Below are 23,141 nucleotides of genomic sequence, written 5' to 3'. Positions count from 1 at the left end.
GCAGCTTCCCCAAGGCTCCTGTGGCTTACTTGCAATTGAATACTTAACCTTTTCCCTCCATCCCAGCCTTTTCCTTGTGGAACCTCAGGTGGCACAAATATGGGGACAGAATACAATTGTGTGCCAACTAAGGTGGGGATACACACTGAGAAAAGTGTCTTTAGGCTCCTGTTGTGTCAGGAGCATACAGTGCACTCACACAAACCTAGATGGTCCAGCCTAAGCTACGTGGCACAGCCTACTGCTCCCAGGCTACAACACTACTACACTAAATAATACAGGCAACAATGGTTAGTATTTGTGTGTCTCAACAGATGTACTCATGGAAAAGGTATGGCAAAGTATGACATAAAAGATTAAAAATATGGTACATCTGGATAGGATACTTACCATGGGTGGAGCCTGCAGGGCTGGAAGTTGCTTTGGATGAGTCAGTGAGTGAGTGGTGAGTGAATATGTAGGCCTGGGGCATCACTGCTCACTACTGCAGACTTACAAACACTGTACGATTTTAGGCTGCAGTACATTGATAAAATTTCTTTTCTTTCATAATAAGTTAACCTTAGCTTACTGTAACTTTTTTACTTCATTAAATCTTTCTGACTTCTCTGTAATAACACTTAGCTTAAAACACAAATTGTACAGCTGTACAAAAATATTTTCTTTCTTTATATATTTATTATATAAACTTTTTTGCTATTTAAATATTTTTTTTATTTTAAACTTTTTGTTAAAAACTCAGACATAAACACACACATTAGTTTAGGTCTGCACAGGGTCAGGATCATCAACATCACTGCCTCCACCTCCACATCTCCTCCCACTGGGAGGTCTTCAGGGGCAATAACACACATGAAACTTTCATCTCCTGGGGTAACAGTGTCTTCAGGAACACTTCCTGAAGGACCTGCCTGAGGCTCTTCTGGAGGAGGTGTCACTCTGTTCAGAAATATGTTCACAGTGGTTTGCTTGGTTTCTTTCTTTTCTTTTTTTTTCATCACAGGTTTGCTTGTAAGCAGAAACTGCACCATGAACTTTCCTCTCTGTCAATGAAAGCCTTTTGGTCTTGGGGGTCCATGTTTTCAACGACTTTGAAAAGCTTGTTGAGATCTGTAAAAACTTCTGCTAAATGCTTCTATGGAAATCTTCTTAGGGGTTCTTCTTTTTCTTCTCCTTCCACTTCCTTCTCTCTTGACTCTTCCTCAGCTCTGCATTCCTGTTCCAGTTCCCTACACCCCTCATTAATCAGTTCTTGAAACCCACCTCTAGGAGCTCTGAGCTCCCTCACGTCCTCCATTTCCACACCCAAGTTAAACTGTTTGCTGTCTCATTCACAGCCTTGTTGATTTCTGCAGCCTCCTCATCCTTGATAAGTCCTTTGAAGTCATACAGAAACCTCTTGATGTCTTCTTTCAGATGCCATTCATATGCTCCTTAGTGACATCACCCCAAGCCCATGCAAGGTTCTCAATGCAGTCACAGGTGTTGTTACCCTTCTACAATTGCATCTGTGTCTCCTTAGTGTCTTCCTCAGTTGCAGCAATAACTTGGGCAAAGTTCCTCTCAGGCAGCAAGGCTTAAAAGCTGCTATAACTCCTTTATCCATTGGTTAAATTAAAGAGGTGGTGTTGGGAGACAAAATACCACATTGATGTTAGGAAGAAGATCACCATTAAAAGGAGTACCATATTTTACCATGTATAATGTGTATTTTATTTATTTATTTATTTATTTATTTATTTATTTATTTTTAGAGAGGGAAGGGAGGGAGATAGAGAGAGAGAGAGAGAGAGAGAGGGAGAGAGAAACATCAATGTGTGGTTGCTAGGGTTATGGCCTGCAACCCAGGCATGTACCCTGGCTGGGAATCGAACCTGGGACACTTTGGTTCCCAGCCCAAGCTCAATCCACTGAGCTACACCAGCCAGGTACCCAAATTTATGAGGGAAAAATAAGGATGCACATGGGTACATGGGTAGTACATGGATAGTATTAATTCCACATCTATATAAATGTTTTTAATTCTTTTTTAAAAAATTTTTTAAAGATTTTATTTGTTTATTTTTAGAGGGGAAGGGAGGGAGATAGACAGAGAGAGAGAGAGAAACATCAATGTGCAGTTGCTGGGGGTTGTGGCCTGCAACCCAGGCATGTACCCTGGCTGGGAATCGAACCTGGGACACTTTGGTTCCCAGTCCATGCTCAATCCACTGAGCTATGGCAGCCAGGGCAAATGTTTTTAATTCTTTTACTAATGTTTATGCATTAACAGTGTAACTCTAGAAAGCAATAAGGATATCCTTATGCAAAATGATACCCTGGAATGCAATAATTGCTTTTGTTTCTAAATATAAATAAATACAAAAGTGAATTAAAAATTTAAGTGAAAGATATTTTCCTGGAAGTTTGAGCCAAAACATGAGTGTGCATTTTACATGGGAAAGCATTGCCCAGGAGCACTATCAACAATAAGCAAAATCTTAAATTCTATTACTATTTTAGTACTATTCTCCTAACATACTCCTCCATTTCACTGGCATAGCAATTTACAAAGGAGTCATGGAAGAGGAGCTGGGTCATTCGTGACTTCTTACTGCCCTGCAGTGCCCTGGCAGTGTGTGCTGACTGCTGTGCTGGAAGGCCCTGGGGTCCTCTCACTGCCAGGTCACACAGGGCTTCCATTGGCAGCCTACAGCATGGTCCCCGAGCATGACCTTTATCCTGTTCTTAAACCTTGAACCCTGACCTAGACTTGCCCTCATTATGGATAAATGTCCTTTCAGGTATCCATTTCCAGAACAGGGAGGTTTCATCTGTTTTGCCTATTTGGTCTGGCAGGTAATTTTCTTCCAGTCAGTTTATCTGGAGTCTCTAAAACATTCTTCAGCTGCCTTCACATCAGCACTGAGACTCACCACTCATTTCCACATCACACAATGATTCTGGAAGCACTTAAACCACTTAGAACTGATAGTAAATTTAACACTGTAGCCCAGCCCAGCCTTTTCTTTCAACATTGCAAACAAAGTTTTTGCTTTGTCCATGAACATCAGAGTGCTATGAGAGATACACTTTTTGTTTGGTCTTCAAACCAAGTCTTTAGAAGTTTCTTTGTGTTTGATATAGGCCCTTCTTGCATTTTTGTTAGTCTTGTTGCTTTCGATGAAGCAGATGTTTTGACAGCCTCCTATCACATTGTTCTTGCCCTTTAAGATCATAGCCATGGTGGATGGGGACATGCCTGACTGCTGAGCAAGAACCAACACTGATTTTCAACATTCCTAGTCCTTATTGACTTTTAATTTCATTTCCAGATCTGTCACTCAAGGTGACCTCTTACTTCCAGCACGAGCAGTGAATCCTCTATAACTAGGGGCCACGTTGAACAAAACAACATGGGATTAAATCAAGCACACAGCCACTAATGCAATCAGGGGATTGTGAACATGAGATGTATGAGGCTGCTGCCAGCATAACACAGCATGCTGTTTTAGAGCAAACATTCTCTTATAAATAGTGAGTACACTCTAGAATAATAATAAAAACTATAGACTAGTAAATATGTAACCAGAAACAGTTGTTTATTATCACTATCAAGTATCATGTACTTATATAACAGCATGTGCTATACTTTTACATGGCTTCAGTGCAGTAGGTTTGTTTACACCATCACCACAAACAGTTGAGTAATGTGTCACTCTGTGATGTTATCACAAGCTACTATGTCACTAAGTGACAGGAACTTTTTTGCTCCACTATAATCTTATGGGACCACCATCATATGTGTGGTCATACTTAAATGTATGATTCAGACTGCTGACAGCGACACATCCTAGGAACTCTCAACTTTCCCAATGGAGGGAATAAATCTTGAAGAAGAAAGTCCTCAGACTGGGGTGTCTTTGCCCAGACCCAGGGTCTCGTTCTTTGGCAATGGCACAGATCTGTTTTGTGAAAGCCCCACTCTACTCTCTCTTCCCCAGTGAGTAGGTGCCTTTTCTTTTCTTATTCACATGGAGGCATCCACCCTATGGGTGAATGTGTGGCCTCGATGCTGCATTGTCTAGAAGTGGCAAAAAGTGGCCTGAGTCTCACCACCTGTAAGCCCTGTGACCCTCAGCTTACCTGGGCAGGTCCCAGGTAGGACGGGAACATTGTGGCCACCTTAGTCCTAGCCTGAGGATTTAGACAAAGGCCAAGGTGGGTCTTCCTGGAACCAAGTGCAGGAGAAATGCTGTGTTCCCAGAGAAATACCCATCTTGACTCCCAGTGATGGCCTGTGTCCTGCCTCCCCCAGGGAAGCTGAGCTCTGCCCAAATTCTGGAAATCCCAGAGACTCTGGGAGGCAGAGCTCTCCCATCCATGAAACTGGACCAAAAACCACTCTTGACATAGGCCCCTCAAAGGACTTACAAGACGGGTGTGAAGAGTGACCAATGAGCCAGACAGGCGAGGGCCACTAAGACCCTGAGTGAGTGTGAGGCTGGAATGAACATGGGGGTTGACATCTGATCCTGCAGCCTTGGGGTTGTAAAGGTGCTTTTCTGATCAATACAAAGACATCCCCTGCACTGGCAGGAAGTGGTGAGAATCTATATCTGAGCAAGGCCAGCCTTGGGTGAGGGCTGGATGGCTGGAAGGGACAGCATGTGCTTGTGGGAAGGGGAGGCAGGCATTACTGTCATCTCAGCCTATGGCCTCTCATCAGGGATGCAGTCCTGTGGGCCTTGTTGTAGTGGGGCATAGCCTTCATCTCTGTCCCTGTGTCATCTAGGTCATCATGGGGCCTGGGCTGACCTCATGGAAGAGGGCCCAGCCTGGGGCAATGACACCTTCTCTTTCAGTTCAGCACAGATGGGAGCATCTTTCATTCATCTTACTCTGGAGTGTACGTGGGGGGATCCATGTCACCCTGCAACTCCTGACACAACATCCTCCTGGGTCTCACTCATTTGTGTTGCTCACAGGCCCATGAGCTGAATTGTTGGGAAGTTCAGGGGAGATAACTGGAGGCTGAGCAGCCAAAGAACCAGGTTAGGGAGCCAGGAGGTGTTTTCTCCAGGTGGGGCTGCTGGCCAGGGGCAAGGCAGCCTGAATAAGTAGGACCCCCCACCCCCAGCCAATCTCTCTACTCTCACATTTCTGCACAGAGTTCCTGGGTTCATCATGGCCCCTGGGTCTGAGAGGGCTCCTTGCATGGCCAAGCCCATGGGGTTTCTAGTCAGGGGAGCTCTAGTTTTGACAGTCACTGATGAAGAAGAGGATGAACATTGTGTTGAAATGCAGTGCACTGTAAGTTCTAGAACTATCTTGAATTCCACCCCTTTCTTTATTTTACCAAAATAAGATGCAAGTGGCAAGGGGGATGTTCCAAAATTGTGGAACTGGCACTCTGTTTGAGGTGTGAAGCCTTGGGGTCGGGACACTAGGCAGATGCCCAGGATGTCTCTCTGATGCCTGGGGAAAGTGGAGTGAGTGGCCCTGAACACCACAGATGAGGAAGCAGAAGATGCAGTGTCCTTCTTACCTTCACATGTGTTCTCACTCTCCTTCCTGAACCCTGCCTCAGAAACAGGCCCATATCCTGGGCTACACATGCAGTAGCTCTCCTCTCTGTTTGCGCACTCTGCATACATTCCACAGGACGCTGTTGAGTTCGGTACACACTCATTGATGCCTGGAACATAACAAGGTAAAAGTATTACCTCCAAAAGGCACGCGTTTACACAGGGCAGAAATCTTGGCCTCAAGTGTGACAACCATGGGGACAGAGCAGAACTAGCTTTTAGGTGATACTCCTGGGGCTGAGCTGGTCAGAACCAGCTGCTCCAGAGCCCACTAACCTGTCTGCTCATCTCTGCTGTCTGGCTGCCCTGAGGGCACCTAGACTCAAACACTCTGTTGTGTCATGATGGGGTGGGGAGGAGGGCTGCATCCCTTTCCCAGGCCTTGAGGGGGTACACAGAAGCACTGACTCAGCTCCAAACGGCACCACTGGGGACTTAGGGGTGGGCTCTAGTCAGTATGACAATGGCATTGAAGTCCTTCTTTGATGCTGAGATAATGGGGGGAGTCATGGCTGAGGTATCTCCAGGGTGACATCATTCACACCTGAGGCTAGAGCCAGGTGGTTGAGTCCCTGCCCATTGATGGCTTCCATCCCACAGTGGTTCAAGTACACCCCACACTCCTTGCCAGGCACTCACTCAGCTCCTAATGTCGGACCTTTTCCAGATGCCCCAAGTTGTCTCTGGGGGGGTCATTCTACTACCCCTTAACAGAACCCATTGTAGATGTGTAATGAGGAAGCGACACAAAACTGCTCACAACAGTGCTTCTGACATCTTACCTCCCTGTTCTCTAAACATGAGAGAGACAGATGCCAATGACCCAGTTCCCCACTGAATAGCTCAGAGACCCCCAGAGCAGAGGCTGCACACTATTGACTTAAACAACAACAGCTTAGTAAGAATCAGCAACACAAGAATGAATCAAAATGAAAGGAAGAATGTATGGTCCTGTACATTCCAATGAGGGGACCAAAGACTTCTTTTTTTAACTTTCTTTTTTTAGTTTAAAATATTTTTTTATTGTTCAAGTAAGTTGCCTCCATTTTCTCCCCACCTGTCTCCCTTACCCCACTAATTCCCACCTCCCACCCTCAGTCTTGCCCCCCTTTGGCTTTGTCTATGGGTCCTTTATACATGTTCCTTGATGACCCTTCCCCTTCTTTCCCTTGAGTATCCCCCTCCCACCTCCCCTCTGGTTGCTGTCAGCTTGTTGTTTATTTCAAAGTCTCTGGTTGTATTTTGTTTGCTTGTTTGTTTTGTTGATTAAATTCCACTTAAGTTGAGATCATACCAAAGACTTTTAGAGCCTGAAAGGACTCACAGTGTCATGATGAGTCAGGGTAGGCTACTGGTCTCCTCAGATCAGAGTTCTCTTCTCTTCACCTGCATGTTTCCCTTCTAAGGGCCAAGACCCAGCTGTGGGTGTCAGCACGAGCACGTGAGAGGAAGCAGGTGGATAGACATCTGAGGGATTTATGTTTAGTCCCTACCTGGGTAACAGGGCTTCCTCTTCTGTGCTCAGGTGGTGGCAATGGCTGGAGATCTGTCTTAAATGTTGATTGGATCGGGTGGAGTTGAGTGGAGGAGTGTTGAGAATAAGGTGTATGGAATGGGAGGACATGAAGATGGGAAATTCCTCAACCTGACAGGTGCCTAGGTCAAGAGCTGAATCTGGGGATGTGGTGGAATTTACATGTAATGTTTGGAGGGGTCCATGGAGCATGGGTGTTGGGACTAAGGCAGTGTGAATGGTGACCATAGTTAAAGACCCAAGGAATGGATGAAGCCAGCTGCCAGCCAAGGGTCCATAGTAGAGAAGAGGAAGGAAGTGAGGAGATGGCTGCCACTGGAAGAGAAAATAGCACAAAATTCTGGGCATGCAGGGAGGAAGAAACAGCTACTCTTATCTCTAGACCATCTCTGTTCCTCACTTGCAGTGAAATCCTCCTTTCTTTCACTGGTTGGTGAGAATCCCCAGACCCCAGCATGACTCCCCAGATTATGTCTCTAATGGGATGTCTGGGAGACTCACCTCCAGAGTTCAGGGGTGCTGCTCCTAGTGTCAACAGCAGCAGCGCCAAGAGTCCTGGGGCAGAAAGACAGAGAGATGATAAAGTGGAGGACACTCAAGTTCCAATATCAACCCCTGTCAGCACAGCCATTGCCCCTTTAGTAGGTGGCTTTAGCCCTGCAGCCCACAGCTCCCAGCAGCTCCTGGATGTCCCTGACCTTACTGAGAATGGAAGAATAGGCCTTTCTCCTCCATGTGCCAAGACTCCCTGAGGAGTCACTAACATATATAGTCCTCACGGAACACCAGATGTTACAGGTGAGGGGAGAAAAAGCACACAGATGGCTGGTAACAGGGTCATATCCTAGACACCCCACTATCTCCCAGTGGAGGTGCTACATCTTAAAGGAGAAAGTCCTCAGATTGGTGTGCCTTTGCCTAGATCCAGGTTCTATGTTCTCTGGCAATGACAGAAATCTGCACTGAGTATTTCTCTTTCAGGATCACTTCTCCGGTTTACCACACAGTTTCAGAATATACAAAAATAGCATAGGTATTGAAGTCATACAGCCTAAAGTTTGAATTCTCAAATAATGATGAGCAGGATATTGAGCCCTGGAATCAAGAGAGGGGAGCTGATGAGAGGTGAGGAGTGAGAACTAAGGTGCCTGCAGGTAGAGCCACTACTTCCTGGGTCAGTGGCCTCTCCAGTACAGCACCATGGTTTCTATGCCTCCTTCCAGATGAGCTCCTGGCCCCCATGTCATGCATGGGGGCCTAGCCCTTGTTTGCCCTCTGTGGTGTGAAAGCCATGACAGGTACAAAGGAATGAAATGTTCCCTGTAGGCAGTGAACAGACCACTTATTAGAGCCAATGCCCATTTTTGTGAGCCATGAACCTCATGAAAGTCTTTTTAGGTCTGTGTGTCTTTCCAGAATTTTCCCAAAACATGCCCAGCATTAAAACAATAATAATGTTCCAAATTCAGATGATAAGAAATGTGGCTATTTTTATAAAAATCAGGAAACAAATTATAACTAATGAAGACAATATGTAAAGAACACCTAACTTACTAGGTAACATGTAAGCATTAAAGGAAATAAACACCAATCAGAATTCAGCTGATTTCACTGATACTGGTTTTTACTCTTTCACTGTTACTGCCCTTTAAATCATTCCATGACCCACACAAAGCCTATAGGCTAAAGGATGATATTTTTCTTAGTGTAGTAGAGTTTTCCGATAGTTTTGTTGTTTATTCTTCTGAAAAAAAATATAAGTGGTATTACAGTTAATTTTATGTTCCAATTTGGCTAGGCCATAGCACACAGATAATTGTTTAAACCCTAGTGTAGATAGATGTTGCTGTGAAGGTTTATTTTCCTTTTAGATGAGATTAACAGTTAAATCAGTACACTTTGAAGAAAGCATATCACCCTCCATAATCTGGGTGGGTTTCATCCAATCAGTGGGGGAGAAAAAAGATTGGCCTCTCTTGAGGAAGAGGGAATTCAGCCTCCAGACTGCCTTTGGACTTGAATTCAGCTGTGAAAGTCTTCCCTGGGCTCCCAGCCTGCCAGCCTGTCCTACAGATTTAATGAACCAATGCTTTTAAATGCTTGGGGATATAATGTGAAGCATAGTGATTTAAATCTACACCCCTCCACTTTATTGGCTGTTTCTCTGGTGAACTGCTCTAATACAGGTAGTAAAATTAGAACTCTCTTTTACATCCCCACCTTCCCCTAGGAGTGACCTTCAGTGACTTTTCCTTTGAGAGTTAATACAAATGAGCTAATACCCTTTATACAGTTTCTCTCTTTTGTTTTCTATAAAAACAGAGGGAAAATAAGCTAGGTATGAAGAACAGGGAATATTTTCAAACTGGGTAGAGAGTTCCCAGATAGCTTTAACTGTCTACTGTCACTGTTATAATTTTACCTACCTGGTAGCAGCCTTAGACATCTGTTTGTCATGGTGTAGACACAGCCACAGAGGACGTCTGATCTTGGTCTGTGTGTGTGTTAAAAACACTCCCTGTTTTAAGTATGTGTTGTGCCCTGGAGGAGGTGGCTTAGGAAACTTCTGGTCTGGGTGTTTTCCTCCCCAAATCTGCCCAATAATTAACTTCTCAGAGACACCACTTCTTCTTTTTAAGGATTTGCTTAGTAACAAGTATTTGTACTGGAAGCCTCCTTGCCAGTGATTTTAAATGCTTTTACATAGGAAGATGTGCGACTCTGCACTCCAAGACTTCCCCAAATGAAGAATCACTTTACTTCACTTTATGCCCACATGAGGACATTAGGTCAGAGTGAACATTATTATCTATTTATTCAACTAGTAGACTTCAAAAAAATTAATTGTTGTTCAAGTATGCTTTTCTGCCTTTTACCCCCATCCCAGCCCACCCCCCAGCCCTCCCCACCTCCCTCCCATTTCCACCATGCTTGTTTTTGTCCATGCGTCCTTTATACTTGTTCCTGTAAACCCTTTACCTTTCCTCCTGAAATTTTCTCCCCTCTCCCCTCAGGTCACTGTCAATCTGTTCTCAAGTTCAGTGTCTTTGGTTATATTTTGCTTATTTGTTTGTTTTGTTGATTAGGTTCCTGTTAAAGATGAAATTATATGGTATTTGTCCTTAACTTCCTGGCTTGTTTCAGTTAGCATAATGCTTTCCAGCTCCATCCATGCTGTTGCAAAGGGTAGGAGCTCCTTCTTTCTTTCTGCTGCATAGAATTCCATTGTGTAACTGTATCATAGTTATTTTTTACTTTCTTTTTCTAAATTTTATTTTAATCATTGTTCAAGTACAGTTTTCACGCTTTTACTCCTATTACAGCCGACCTACCCATCCCTCCCCACTTCCCTACCATTACCATCCTCCCCCTAGTTTTTGTCCATGTGTCCTTTAAATTTGTTCCTGTAAACCCTCCTCATCATCCCCTGAAATTCCCTCTTCTCTCCCCTCTGGTCACTGTCAGCCTGTCCTCTATTTCAGTGTCTTTGGTTATATTTTGCTTGTTTCTTTGTTTTGTTGTTTAGGCTCCTGTTAAAGGCGAGATCATATGGTATTTGTCTTTCACTGCCTGGCTTATTTTGCTTAGCATAATGCTTTCCAGTTCCATCCATGCTGTCCCAAAGGGTAGGAGCTCCTTCTTTCTTTCTGCTGCATAGGATTCCATTGTGTAAATGTACCATAGTTTTTTGATCTATTCATTTACTGATGGGCACCTAGGTTGCTTCCAGCATTTGGCTATTGCAAATTTGCTGCTATGAACATTGGGGTGCATAGGGTATTTTGGATTGCTGTTTCAGGGTTCTTAGGATATAATCCTAGCAGTGGAATCTCTGGGTCAAAAGGCAGATTTATTTTTAGTTTTCTGAGAAAATTCCACACTGTTTTCCATAGTGGTTGTACTAGTCTACAATCCCACCAACAGTGACCTAGGGTTCCCTTTTCTCCACAACCTCTCCAACACTTGTTGCCTGTTGCTTTGTTTGTGATGGCCATTCTGACTGGTGTGAAGTGGTATCTCATTGTGGTTTTAATTTGCATCTCTCTGATAGCTGGTGATACTGAGCATCTTTTCATGTGTGTCTGGATCCTCGGTTTGTCCTCCTTGGGGAAGTGTCTGTTCAAGTCCTTTGCCCTGTTTTTTAAATTGGATTGCTTGTCTTCTTAGAGTGGAGTCATGCAAGTTCTTTGTATATTTTGGAGATTAAACCCTTGTCTGAGGTATCATTGGCAAATATGTTTTCCCATACAGTTGGTTCTCTTTTTATTTTAATACTGTTTTCTTTAGCTGTGCAGAAGCTTTTTATTTTGATAAGATCTCATTTGTTTATTCTTTCCTTTATGTTCCTTGCTCTGGGGGACATATCAGTAAAAATGTTGCTGCATGGAATATCTGAGATTTTCTGCCTATGTTCTCCTCTAGGACTTTAATGGTGTCATGGCTTATATTTAAATCTTTTATCCACCTTGAACTTATTTTTGTGTATGGTGAAAGTTGGTGCTTGAGTTTCATTTTTTTGGATGTAGTTGTCCAGTTCTCCCAACACCATTTGTTGACGAGGCTATTTTTACTTCATTTTATGTTGCTGTCCCCTTTGTTGAATATTAATTGACTACAGAGACTTGGGCTTATTTCTGGGCTCTCTGTTCTGTGCCATTGGTCCAGGTGCCTGTTTTTATGCCAGTACCAAGCTGTTTTGATTACAGTGGTCTTGTAATACAGTTTGGTATCAGGTACTGTGATCCTGCCTACTTTGCTCTTCTTTCTCAAAATTGCAGCAGCTCTTTGGGGTCATTTATTGTTCTCTACAAATTATTGGAGTGTTTGTTCTATGTCTGTGCAGTATGCCATTGGTACTTTAATAGATATTGCATTGAATCTATAAATTGCTCTGGGTAGTATGGACATTTTGATGATGTTAATTCTTCCAATCCATGAACATGGTGTACGTTTCCATTTGTTTGTGTCTTCCTTGATTTCTTTCTTCAGTGTTGTGTAATTTTCTGCATACAGGTCTTTTACCTCATTGGTTAGGTTTATTCCTAGGTTTTTTAATTTTCTTTTTGCTACATCGAATGGGTTTTTTTCTTGATTTCTGCTTCTGCTGTTTCATTGTTGGTATACAAAAATATGGTTTCTTTGCTTTCTGGATATTGACTTTGTATCCCGCCTTTTGCCAAATTCATTTATTAGGTTGAGCAGTTTTTTGGTGGAGTCTATAAGATTTTCTATATACACTATTATGTCATCTGCAAACAAAGACAGTTTTACTTCTCCTTTCCAACTTGGATGCCTTTTATTTTTTGTTTTTCTTGTCTGATCACTTTGGCTAGATTTTCCAATACCATGTTGAATACAAGTGGTGAAAGCAGACACCCTTGTCCTGTTCTTGATCTTAGGTGGGAAGCTTTTAGTTTTCACCTTTGAGTATGATGTTGGCTGTAGGTTTCTCATATATGGTCTTTATTATGTGGAGGTGTACCTCTTCTATTCCCACTTTGCTAAGTATTTTTTATCATAAATGGGTACTATACCTTATCAAATGCTTTTCCCACATCTATTGATATGATCATGTGATTTTTTTCTTTCCTTTTGTTTATGTGATGTATTACATGTATTGACTTTTGAAGATTGTACCATCCTTGCATCCCTGGGATGAATCCTAGTTGGTCATGGTACATGAACTCTTTGATGTAATGCTGGATGCCATTTGCCTATATTTTTGTTGAGGATTTTAGCATCTATATTCATCAGCAATATTTTTGAAGATCCAACACTTCTCAGAGGAATCCAACTGGCTGCTTAAGTATCCCTCCAGTGCTTCAGCCCCAACCTGTGGTGCCTGGCCAGCCCTCTCACATCTCTATCACATGTCCTACCAGTCAAGTTGTGCTGACACTGATTCTTCTGTCTGTCTGAGCTTATAGCTTCTTTCTTGCTATTGCTCCATTGTTTGTTCTGGTTGTTTGCTTCTCCACAATTTTGTTGTAATTCCATGTTGGTCCGGGGAGGAGGTTAGTGTACTTTCCACTCACTCCTCCACCATCTTTGAACTCTTGTTTACATTTTTAATTACCCAGTAGGAAGATGTTGAGACTCTCAATGAAAGCTTCAAAGGCCATGAATAAGCTGTGGAAACAAGGAAAGTCTTGGCCCCAGTTCAAGGAATTACACAGGTATTGTCCCAAAGAGCTGTGTAAACAGGAGAAAGAGAAATCTGGTGGTGGAAGATAAGTGTGGCATGACAAAAATGAAGTTGTTAAAATTGGTGTAATGAGCTCTGGCTGGTGTAGCTCAGTGGATTGAGCATAGGCCTGCGAACCAAAGGATTGCTGGTTCGATTTCCATTCAGGGCACATGCCTGGGTTGTGGGCCAGGGCCCCCCACCTGCAGTAGAGGGCACACAAGTGGCAACCACACATTGATGTTTTGCTCCCTCTCTTTCTCCTTCCCTTCCCCTCTCTATAAAAATAAATAAATAAAACCTTTTTTAAAAAGGTGCAATAAATGCTCTAGGTGGAACACCAGGAATTATAGTATGAGTAGGAGGGAAAAGATCCCTTCAGATATCAGAGGTAATTGGGTCCTGACTCATCAGACTTCATCACTCAGGTGTAACCTAAGGACAGTTGTGTCCTTACAGTTGTAAGGACAGTGACTGTGTCCAGAGGGCAGACTTACCTTCCATCTCAGCATTGATGAGGCATGTTTTGATGAAGGATTTACATTACAGCTGACAGGTAAATTCTCCCACACCAACAAAGAGAAGTGACAGGAAAGATGAATTAGAAAGAGAGTAAAGAAGAGAGAACAAACCTACCTCCCACCTGGGTTGCCAAATGATATCTGGCCAGGGACAGGGTCCAGGTAGGTTTGCCTCAGGCCCACCAGTAGTGTGTGGTTTCTCAACTTCATGCTGGAAATGGCAGGAAACATTTCACAACATGAGACTAGGTGATTTTGAGAGTATTTCTATTAAAGTTGGGGACAGTGAAACAAAGGAAAGGCTTAGGACAGAAGAAGCAGTAGGGGAGAACCTAAGTAGGGCAGCTTTGGCTATCTAGAAATGTTATAGGAAAGAAGTGGGCCAAGTTGTGCTTCATGAATTCACTGAGAAGTAAAAGTCACAGTGACAGAAGTGAGTGAAGGTAGGGCTACTGTTAGTTTGCAGGAAAGTCAGAAAAGTAGGCCTTGGAGCCAGGGTCAGGTGGTAAGCCCAGGACAAGCTGCTTCTGCCTGCCACTCCCCTGATTGCCAGTCTCATGGGGACTCTTAGAGTTTAGGAGAAAGAAAACAGGGATATCAGGCATGGCATGCTTCAGCAAAAGTGTGCTGGGGGTCCTTTGTCTTGAGACTCTTTATCTTTCTTGAGCCAGTGAAAATCCTAGAGGAGGTTGCAGGTAAAGTCCTTTTTAAAAAAATTTTATTTTATTGATTATGCTATTCCAGTTGTCCCATTTCCTCCTCTTATTTCCCTCCACTCTGCACACCCCTCCCACCCACATTCCCTCTCCACACCTTAGTTCATGTCCATGGGTCATACATGTAAGTTCTTTAGCTTCTCTATTTTCTATACTATTCTTAACCTCTCCCTGTCTATATGCTGGACCTACCATTTATGCCACTTGTTCCCTGTACCTTTTCCCCATTCTCTCTCCCTGCCCCTCTAATAACTCTTCATGTGATCTCCATTTCTGTGATTCTGTTCCTGTTCTAGTCATTTGCTTAGTTTGTTTTTGTTTTTACATTCAGTTGTTGATAGCTGTGAATTTGTTGTCATTTTACTGTTCATATTTTTTAACTTTTCATTTTTCTTAGATAAGTCGATTTAACATTTTATATAAAAGGGCTTGGTAATGATGAACTCCTTTATTAACTTGACTTATCTAGGAAGCACTTTATCTGCCCTTTCATTCTAAATGAAAGCTTTGCTGGATAGAATAATCTTGGATGTATGTCCTTGCTTTTCTTGACTTGGAATACTTCTTTCCAGCCCCTTCTTGCCTGCAAAGTTCCTTTTGAGAAATCAGCTGGTAGTCTTATGGGAACTCCTTTATTGGTAACTGCTTTTCTCTTTTAGGATTCTCTCCTTCTCTTTAATCTTGGGTAATGTCATTATGATGTGCCTTGGTGTATGCTTCCTTGTGTTCAACTTCTTTGGGACCCCCTGAGCTCCCTGGACTTCCTGGAAGTCTATTTCCTTTGCTAGATTGGGGAAGTTCTCCTTCATTATTTTTTCAAATAAGTTTCAATTTCTTTTGTTCCTCTTCTTCTGGCACCCCTATGATTAGGGTGTTGGAACATTTAAAGTTGTCCTGAAGGTTCCTAAGCCTCTCCTCATTTTTTTTTTTGAATTCTTGTTTCTTCATTCTCTTCTGTTTGAATGTTTATTTCTTCCTTCTGCTCCAAACTGTTGATTGTAGTCCTGGTTGCCTTCTTGTCACTATTGGTTCCCTGTATATTTTCCTTTATTTCATTTTTCATAGCCACCACTTTTTCCTCTATTTTGTGGCCATACTCAACCATTTCTGTGAGCATCCTGATTACTAGTGTTTTGATCTGTGCATCTGATAGGTTGGCTACCTCCTCATCACTTAGCTGTATTTTTTTGGAGCTTTGATCTGTTCTTTCATTTGGGCCATATTTTTTTGTCTTGTTGGAGTACCTGTTACATAGCAAGGGGTGGAGCCTTAGTTATTCACCAGGGTGGAGCAACCCAGGTTACTGTGTGGTGGTACTGTATTTGGGGGAGGAGTCAGAGAGGAAAAAATGTGTTTGCTGTGTTCTTGGTTGCCTTTGTCACTTCCTCTGCTACCCACAAGCAAATTGGGTCCCCCTGGTTCTGATTCCCAGGTGGGTGGGGTTTTGTACATTCTAGGATCCACTGGGCTCTCCATGCACTCTCATGTGAGGGTGGGAGTTTCTCCCACTGGCATGTCAACACCCACAGGTTTTTCCAGTAAGAGGTTCTGAGAATTTATTTCCCTGAACTGGAACCTTGGGTTGCATGGTCTGTCTCACTTCCCAGTTGTTCCTCCTGTTTTATCCTCACAGGAATGTGGTACTGCCTGCTCTACCAGCCACTGCATCTCCTGGGTCTGCCCATCACCACATAACCACGCCAGTCCACCAGCTGCTGCCTTGTGTGCATCCTCTCAGCCCTGGCTGCCTGTCTCTACCCCTCCTACTGGTCTGGATGAATGTTTCTTCTTTAACTCCTTGGCTGTCATACTTCCATACAGTTCGACTTACTGTCAATTCTGGTTGTTTTTGTTTTTAAATTTGTTGTCGTCTTTCTTTTGGTTGTGTGAGGAGGCACAGTATATCTACCTATTCCTTATGTTGGCTGGAAATCAGGTGAGGTTCTTAACAGAATATTTATTAGCTTTCCAGGTATGTCCTTCAATGTGTTGATTCATCAAAATGTGTGTATAGAGCGTTGGGGGTACTTTCTAATAGTAATTAGTTTTATTTTCTAATTAGTTTTATTTTCAAAGGAGTTCACTGAAGAGGGACCAGGACTGAGGCTGGTGTCCCAGGGATGGTCTGGAGTGTGCAAAGCATTTGCTTCTAAGTGTCCTTGGTTAGTGGAGATAAAAACTTTATGATTTACTAGCTGGTTGTAAGTTGCTCAAATTGTTTGTCCTTGTTTACTTTTATTTTGTCTCAGTTTCTCTTATTCCACTTATTAAGGAATTTCCCTAGCTCCTTACTGCCACATGTTAACACTTCCCTGACCCTCCATCTCTCTGTCCAGTGCTATGTATCTTGCTGGTTGTGTTGGAAGATCAACCCCAGAACACCAGAGGTGAGTCTGCTGGGAGTAACTCAGTCCACAGCCACAGTCCCAGCCCTCACCTGCACTTCTCAGCACAGGCAGGAGAAAGGCCTGTTGCAGGGGGAAGCTCAGGGTTGCCTCTCCCAACACTCCTCCCCAGCCCCTGTCTCAGCACTCATCTTGTGACCATTGTGTTCTCCCTGAGAGCCTTTGTCTCTATTACCTGTGTTTGCTGGTACCCACCTTACTCCTAGTGTGTCAATGCCACAGCCTTTTGCTGTCTTCTGAGATTCATCTCTTCCTTTGTGGAGATTATCACCAATCCATTAGAGACCTGTGATGGTATTCAGGATTTGGGGGTGGAGAGCCCCGATGGAGACATGAATGGTGGTTGAGGGCCTCAGCCTTTGTCCTCAGACTGTCATCAGGAACAGAAAAAAGAGAAAGGAAAGGATACAAATGTGAAAAATGAGAAGTGAATAAATGTGGCTTCCTAAAGAGAGAGGAGCTAGGTCTCTACAAGCCTGGAATCTGTGCCTAGTTTACCCTTCCAGGACTGAAGAAGGGGATGCAGAGCTTCCTCCTTTCTGGGAGGAGCAGGTGAACAGGGAAGGGGCTTCAGGCATCTGCAGGGGCAGATGGGGCCAGCAGTGGTCAGGCAGAAGCCAGGAGTTGCCCAGAGAGAGGGGGTTAGTGCAGAATTCAGAGAGGGGAGGAGGAGGCTGGGTCAAGGATCCTGGAGGACTCTGAGCAAGGTCCACAGGCCCACCTGGCTGAAGAGAGAAGAGCCTGAATCCATGGTCCCAGCACCCTCCCTTCAGCCCTGCATGCAGAAGGGAGGTGGCAGAGCCCCCTGGTGGGAGGGAAGGGGGCAGCTGCACCCACACCTGCCTGGAGCCCAATGGGGTAGCTCCATCCACCTCACTGCTGGTCCACAGGGGTCTCTGTGGGTGGATGTTATGCCCCAAATATGTAGGCTGGCCAGAGGGCAGAGGAAATTGGAAAAAGTTCCCCATCTCCAGGTGAACACTGTGTGTGTTTGAGGAGTGGAGAGTGAGCTGATCTTTAGCCCCCATTTGCCTGTTTGGCTGGACACCCTTGTGTAGTGACACCCTGCACAACTGCCCATGGTGTCCATGGATCACGGTTGTTGTGCCTGGACTGAGGCAAGCCCTGCGGCACAGGTGGTGGTTGTGGGGAGTGAGGAGATGTGCTGCTGTGTGAGAAAGGGGCCAGGGCTGAGAGCAAGGCCTGGAGCTGCTGGGCAGAGACACGGTTGAACAAGAGTGAGGGGGACCTCAAGGGAGAGAGCAGCCTGCTGGTTTGGATCAGGACCTGCCGTCTGACCACACAGCTTTGTGACGGGCTCAGCTGGGCCCTCTGCCCACCTCGGCATTCCATCCTTTGCCCACCTGAGGCCTGTCTACTCATGTCATGGCCCACGAGGCCTGCTTTGAGCAGGACCCAGGCCACTCACTTCCTTGGCCACTCGCCCCACTTTCTCCGGGCATCAATGGGCCATCCCAGGCACCTACCTGGTCTCCCAGCCTCTGTGAACCCTGGGGCTCAGAACCCTGTACAGAGCCCATTTCCAGAAGTTTGGAATGTCTGTGAAGGTTCGGAGTTCAGACCCCACACACACTCTGAAGACCACAGTGACACCCACAGGATCCCAGCAGAATGAATGCTGGTGGGTGTCCTCTTGTCCTGGCATCAGTTCTTTGGAGGCTAAATGAGAGAAGGCCTTGGGGGTCCTGAGGAAGGAGCCAGGGTATCCAGGGGAAGGCTCCTGGGGGACCCAAGCAGCAGCTAATTATTAACTGAGATGAAGATATTTCGATACCTGACATGTGTACATCTGTGTGGGGCTCACCTGCTACAGGTCAGGCCTTTGCACACTTCCCATAGCCCCTGAGTTTACCACACAGGGACCTGCAGTCACTAGGTGTCTTCACCTCCAGCCAAAGGGTAGGGATAGGGGGACTCACAGGAGGAAGGGGCAGGATGAGGAGAGGAGAGGGGCCTGATCTGCCTGGGACAGGCAGGGCCTGACCCCCTCTTCATGTCCCCACATGTGAAAGAGTACACCTCCAGGGAGCATTAGTGTGACAACTGCAACTTCTACATGAACACTCCTGGCTCATATGTTTTCCACTGCCTCCCAGGCTGGGTGCCCAAACCTGGATTTCCACATAAACAAAGGACTCCCCAGTGTGAAGGTACCTGGCCTGACCCTGGACCCCACCTCCAATACACACAGACACTCTCTCACTTAAGAGCCTCTGTTCTGTGCCCTGCAGAGATCTCCTTCCCCACCTGGACCCTTCCCCCCAGAATCAAGAGCCAGGTGAGGGACTCCAGCAGGGACTGTTTCCCCTAATCCTGTGCTGCTCCCCCACCACGGGTGAGGCTCTCTGACCCCTCCTCTCCTCTCTCCCAGAGTCTCTCCCACTTCTGTGAAAAAGTCCAGGATCCGGGCAGAGACTTCAGGCCTGCTTCAGGCAAAGACACCATCAAGGTAAGGGCTGGACCTGGGGGTACGCAAGGACAGTGAGGGGCTGGCTGTGAATGCTTCCGGGTGAGTGGAGGCAGCCCAGGCAAGGGCTTCCGATCAGAGAAACATGTGTGGCTGTGTGCACAGCATATACACCTCATCGATATCCCCATCACACAAACACAGATGTACAAATATCCCTAGTTCCTGGGTCCCCCAATGGCTGGAACAGGGCCTTGGCACGCACACTCACACTCATGAGGGATCTAATGGCTACAGAATGGAGCAAGGGAGAATTTTGCCTCCAGAGCTGAGCCACAAAGGTTCCAACTGTCCCCTTCCCCCACACCGTTCTGCTGTGACCTCAGGCAAATGACTCCCCCTGTGTGGGGCTCAGCCTCCTACTTCATGCAGCAGTTGTGAAGGGTTAAGTGAACTAAGAGAGGACTCAGGGATGCGTGCCCGGCACATAGTTAGCATTAGATGTAAGTTTTAGCATATTCATTTCGACTGGCAGAAATATATGAGCCCCTTATGTCAGTTTAAATTTTCCAGTAGCTTTATTTTTTTTTTAAAAAAAGTACAATAAACAGGTGAGATTAATGTGAAGGTTGCATTAACTCAACAGATCCAAAATATTACCACTTCAATGTGGCACCACATGTGGCTCATGGTGACTGTCCTGGACAGTGCAGACTGAGAACAGTTCCTGGCGGAACGTCAGGGACTGATCAATGTTAACAGTCATTGTTTCAGGTGCTCAGAGGCATCCACTGATCCCCCTACTTGCCTTCTGGCTACTGCCGTGTCTCGATGATTCCCCCGTGGCTGTCCCCCAGGCACCCTGGGTGGTTCCCTGGTGTGTCCCCTCATAAGGAAGTGAGATCAGGTCTTTTGGGAGGTTCCTGTGGTGCAGTGACCCAGTAGCTGTCACCCTTCCCCTCCAGAATGTTGTCAAGGCATTGGATGAGCTACTGGAAGTCCCTGGGGACCTGGAGGTCCTGACCCTGCCTTCCCAGCAGGTGGCTACCTACCTGCTGTTGTACCTGGAAGAAGTCCTGAGGACTCTGGCCAAGACCATACCTGAACTCTCCTTCAACTACTGTTCCCCTTGGGACATAGGTGAGCTGTCTTCCTGCCTCGTATCAGCCTTGGGACCTACCCTGCAACTGGAGCCCCCAGTCACTGCCCCTCTCCCCTCAGATTTGTCCCTGAACAGAAGCCAGGAACAAGGGAATGGAACCGTCACCCTGGGCCAGAGCCATGCACAGATGCAGCTGAACTGGGCTGAGGCAATTGTGGTCCCAAGCCAGGTAACAGCAGGGAGCCGGAGCGGGTGCCAGGGAGGGGGAAGAAAGAGCTGGGTGTGGCTAGGGGTGACGTTCCAAATATGTAACAATTGGAAATGCCTATTGTATAGTTCTTAGGAGGGAGGTGGGAGGGCAGGAGAAGGCAGCCAGCCTGCCTGTCCCCCAGGCCCCACCCTGGCAGGCTTATTCTCCAGATGCAACATGCAGAAACTGCTGGCCAATGCTTCACTGGAGCTGGACCCTGAGAAGAAAGCCCAGCTGGAAAACACACATGGAGGTCTTGTTAGTGGTAGCCAGTCCAGGCTCCTCTCCACTGTCAACATGGTCTTTCTGAGCAACAAGAACATGGAGAAACTAGGCTCTCCTCTCAACTTCTCCTTCTCCCACCCTGTGAGTCCTTGGGTGGGTACAGGGGATCAGCCCCACTCTTCACCCCATAGACAATGTCATGGAGGCCCCTCTGCAGTCTCTATTTCCCCACCTCCACCCATTCTGCTGCTTCCTTCATGTACCCCAGGGCCTTTGCACTTATTGTGCTCTCTGCCTGGGACAGCTTTCCCTCACATGACTCAGTCCTTTCCCTGTTTCTAGTGTTTGTTCTAATGCCACCTTCTCTTTTAGGCCCTCTGTGACCTCCTTATTTAATATTACAACCAGTTATCAATCATACCCCACCTTTCTCCATTCCTGCTTCTTTCTTTTTTTAAAAAATAGCTCCAATCACCTTTTACAACACTATCTAGTTTACTTATCTATTAGGTTTACTATGTACTGCCTGTCTCCCTATGAGCATATCAGCCCCACAAGGGCAGGGACTGTGTCTGCTTTGTTCTGTGCTGTGCCCCTGGCTGGCACACACAGTAGGTGCTCAGTAAATACTTGTCAATTGCAATCAGCCCTTTCTCAGACCCAGCTCAAGCTCAGAACCCAAGAGTGAGCTCTAGGCTAGCATCTCTGACCACCCCCACCTACCCACAGGAGGAGAAGCCCCGGTCACGGCAGGAGCTAATTTGTGCCTTCTGGAAGGGCGACAATGACAGTGGCAGGTACTGGGCCACCACAGGTAGCTGGAAGGTGGGCAGCAGGAATGGCAGCACCACCTGCCGATGCAGACACCTGAGCAGTTTTGCCGTCCTCATGGCCCACTATGATGTGGAGGTGACCAGTCCCAGGGCTGCCCTCCAAACCCACAGATAAGAGGCCAGCTTATCTGAGACAAGCAGCGGGTTCTTGATGGTGTGGCCCAACTGGTTCTGGATGGTTGCACAGCCCAGGTGGGCTCATCCTGCATTCACCCACCCACACCTGGTGGGGTCCACAGAACACCTCCCCATGACCCAGTAACTGAACATTGTGGCCTGACACCAGAGGCCCTGTTCCAGCTAGTGCCCCACTGACCACCCACCCCTGAGCATGCTCACAGTCCAGAAGCAGGTCCTGACAGAGCCAAGCAAGAGCCTGCCCCGTGGGCCATTGACCTTCAGTACATCTGCAGGAACAGGGAAGTAATGTGGTCTGTCCTCAGCTGGGCCCTGCCTGCTCCTCCCTGTTCTGGGGCCAATCACACCACCCTGGATGGGCATGCTCACTTCTCTGTGGTATTCTCAAGAATATATTAAGTTTAAAAAGCAAATGAAACAAACTCTCAATACTACTTTAAACATTTACCTCCATTTTCTTCATCATTTTCACATTTCTGTTTTTCTCTCCCTGCCTTTCTTTCTGTCACTTACACTATAATTAATAGTTTTTATTCTCCTTGTGGATTTAAGATGATTTGAAAAAATAGGCACAAATTTTTAATCTTTAAAAACAAAGGCATGCTCCTGGCTGGTGTAGCTCAGTGGATTGAGTGCCAGCTGCGAAGCAAAGTGTCGCAGGTTCGATTCCCAGTCAGGGCACATGCCTAGGTTGCAGACCCCGGCCCTCAGCAACCGCACATTGATGCTTCTCTCTCTCTTTCTCCCTCTCTTCCCTCTCTAAAAATAAATAAATAAAATCTTAAAAAAAACCCCAAAGGCATCAGAGCATAGTACTTTCCCTTCTTTAACCAAGGACCTCACTGTAAGGAAGAGGTGTTACAGGGGTGAGGTGAGTGAGTCTGGGGTGGGGAGTTGATCCCTGGACATTGAGTCTCCAGGTGTAGACTCGGTCACACAGCAACCCAAAGCTGTGCACCCCTGTGACCCTCACACGGTAACCTACAGCTTAGTCATGCCCAGTGCTTTGATTATCATTGTAAACAATTTAGCCTTCCTCTTTATTCAAATTGTATAAGATATTCCAATTTTACATAAAGTAAAGTAGAGATGATTTAAATAATCTGAAGAATAGATTGTATCATAGTTGAGATTTACATGATGATTACTCTGTGCCAGAAATTTTTCTAGCTGTTTGTATATTGGTCAAAACTATTCATCCTCACACAGCACTGTAAAGTAGATGCTGTGATTTGATC

General features: G+C 45.6%; 1 protein-coding gene and 2 long non-coding RNA genes across 4 annotated transcripts in view; 2 read left to right on the top strand and 1 right to left on the bottom strand.

Moving 5' to 3' along the window:
- The window catches only part of LOC114503676 (adhesion G protein-coupled receptor E2-like), a 116,277-nt gene that overhangs the window by 27,791 nt on the left and 65,345 nt on the right, over positions 1–23,141 (bottom strand). The window lies entirely within an intron of this gene.
- LOC118502007 lies at positions 1,471–20,675 on the top strand. Its single transcript, XR_004904684.1, has 3 exons — positions 1,471–1,482; positions 7,234–7,249; positions 20,596–20,675. It is a non-coding gene; the product is annotated as an uncharacterized LOC118502007 (long non-coding RNA).
- LOC118502008 lies at positions 19,004–19,360 on the top strand. The gene is made up of 3 exons (XR_004904685.1): positions 19,004–19,098; positions 19,180–19,226; positions 19,320–19,360. It is a non-coding gene; the product is annotated as an uncharacterized LOC118502008 (long non-coding RNA).

The sequence above is a fragment of the Phyllostomus discolor genome, chromosome 8 (assembly GCF_004126475.2).
Source record: "Phyllostomus discolor isolate MPI-MPIP mPhyDis1 chromosome 8, mPhyDis1.pri.v3, whole genome shotgun sequence".
Classification (NCBI taxonomy): Eukaryota; Metazoa; Chordata; class Mammalia; order Chiroptera; family Phyllostomidae; genus Phyllostomus; species Phyllostomus discolor.
Note: the sequence above shows the minus strand (reverse complement) of the source record. Positions and strands in the feature narration are given on the sequence as shown.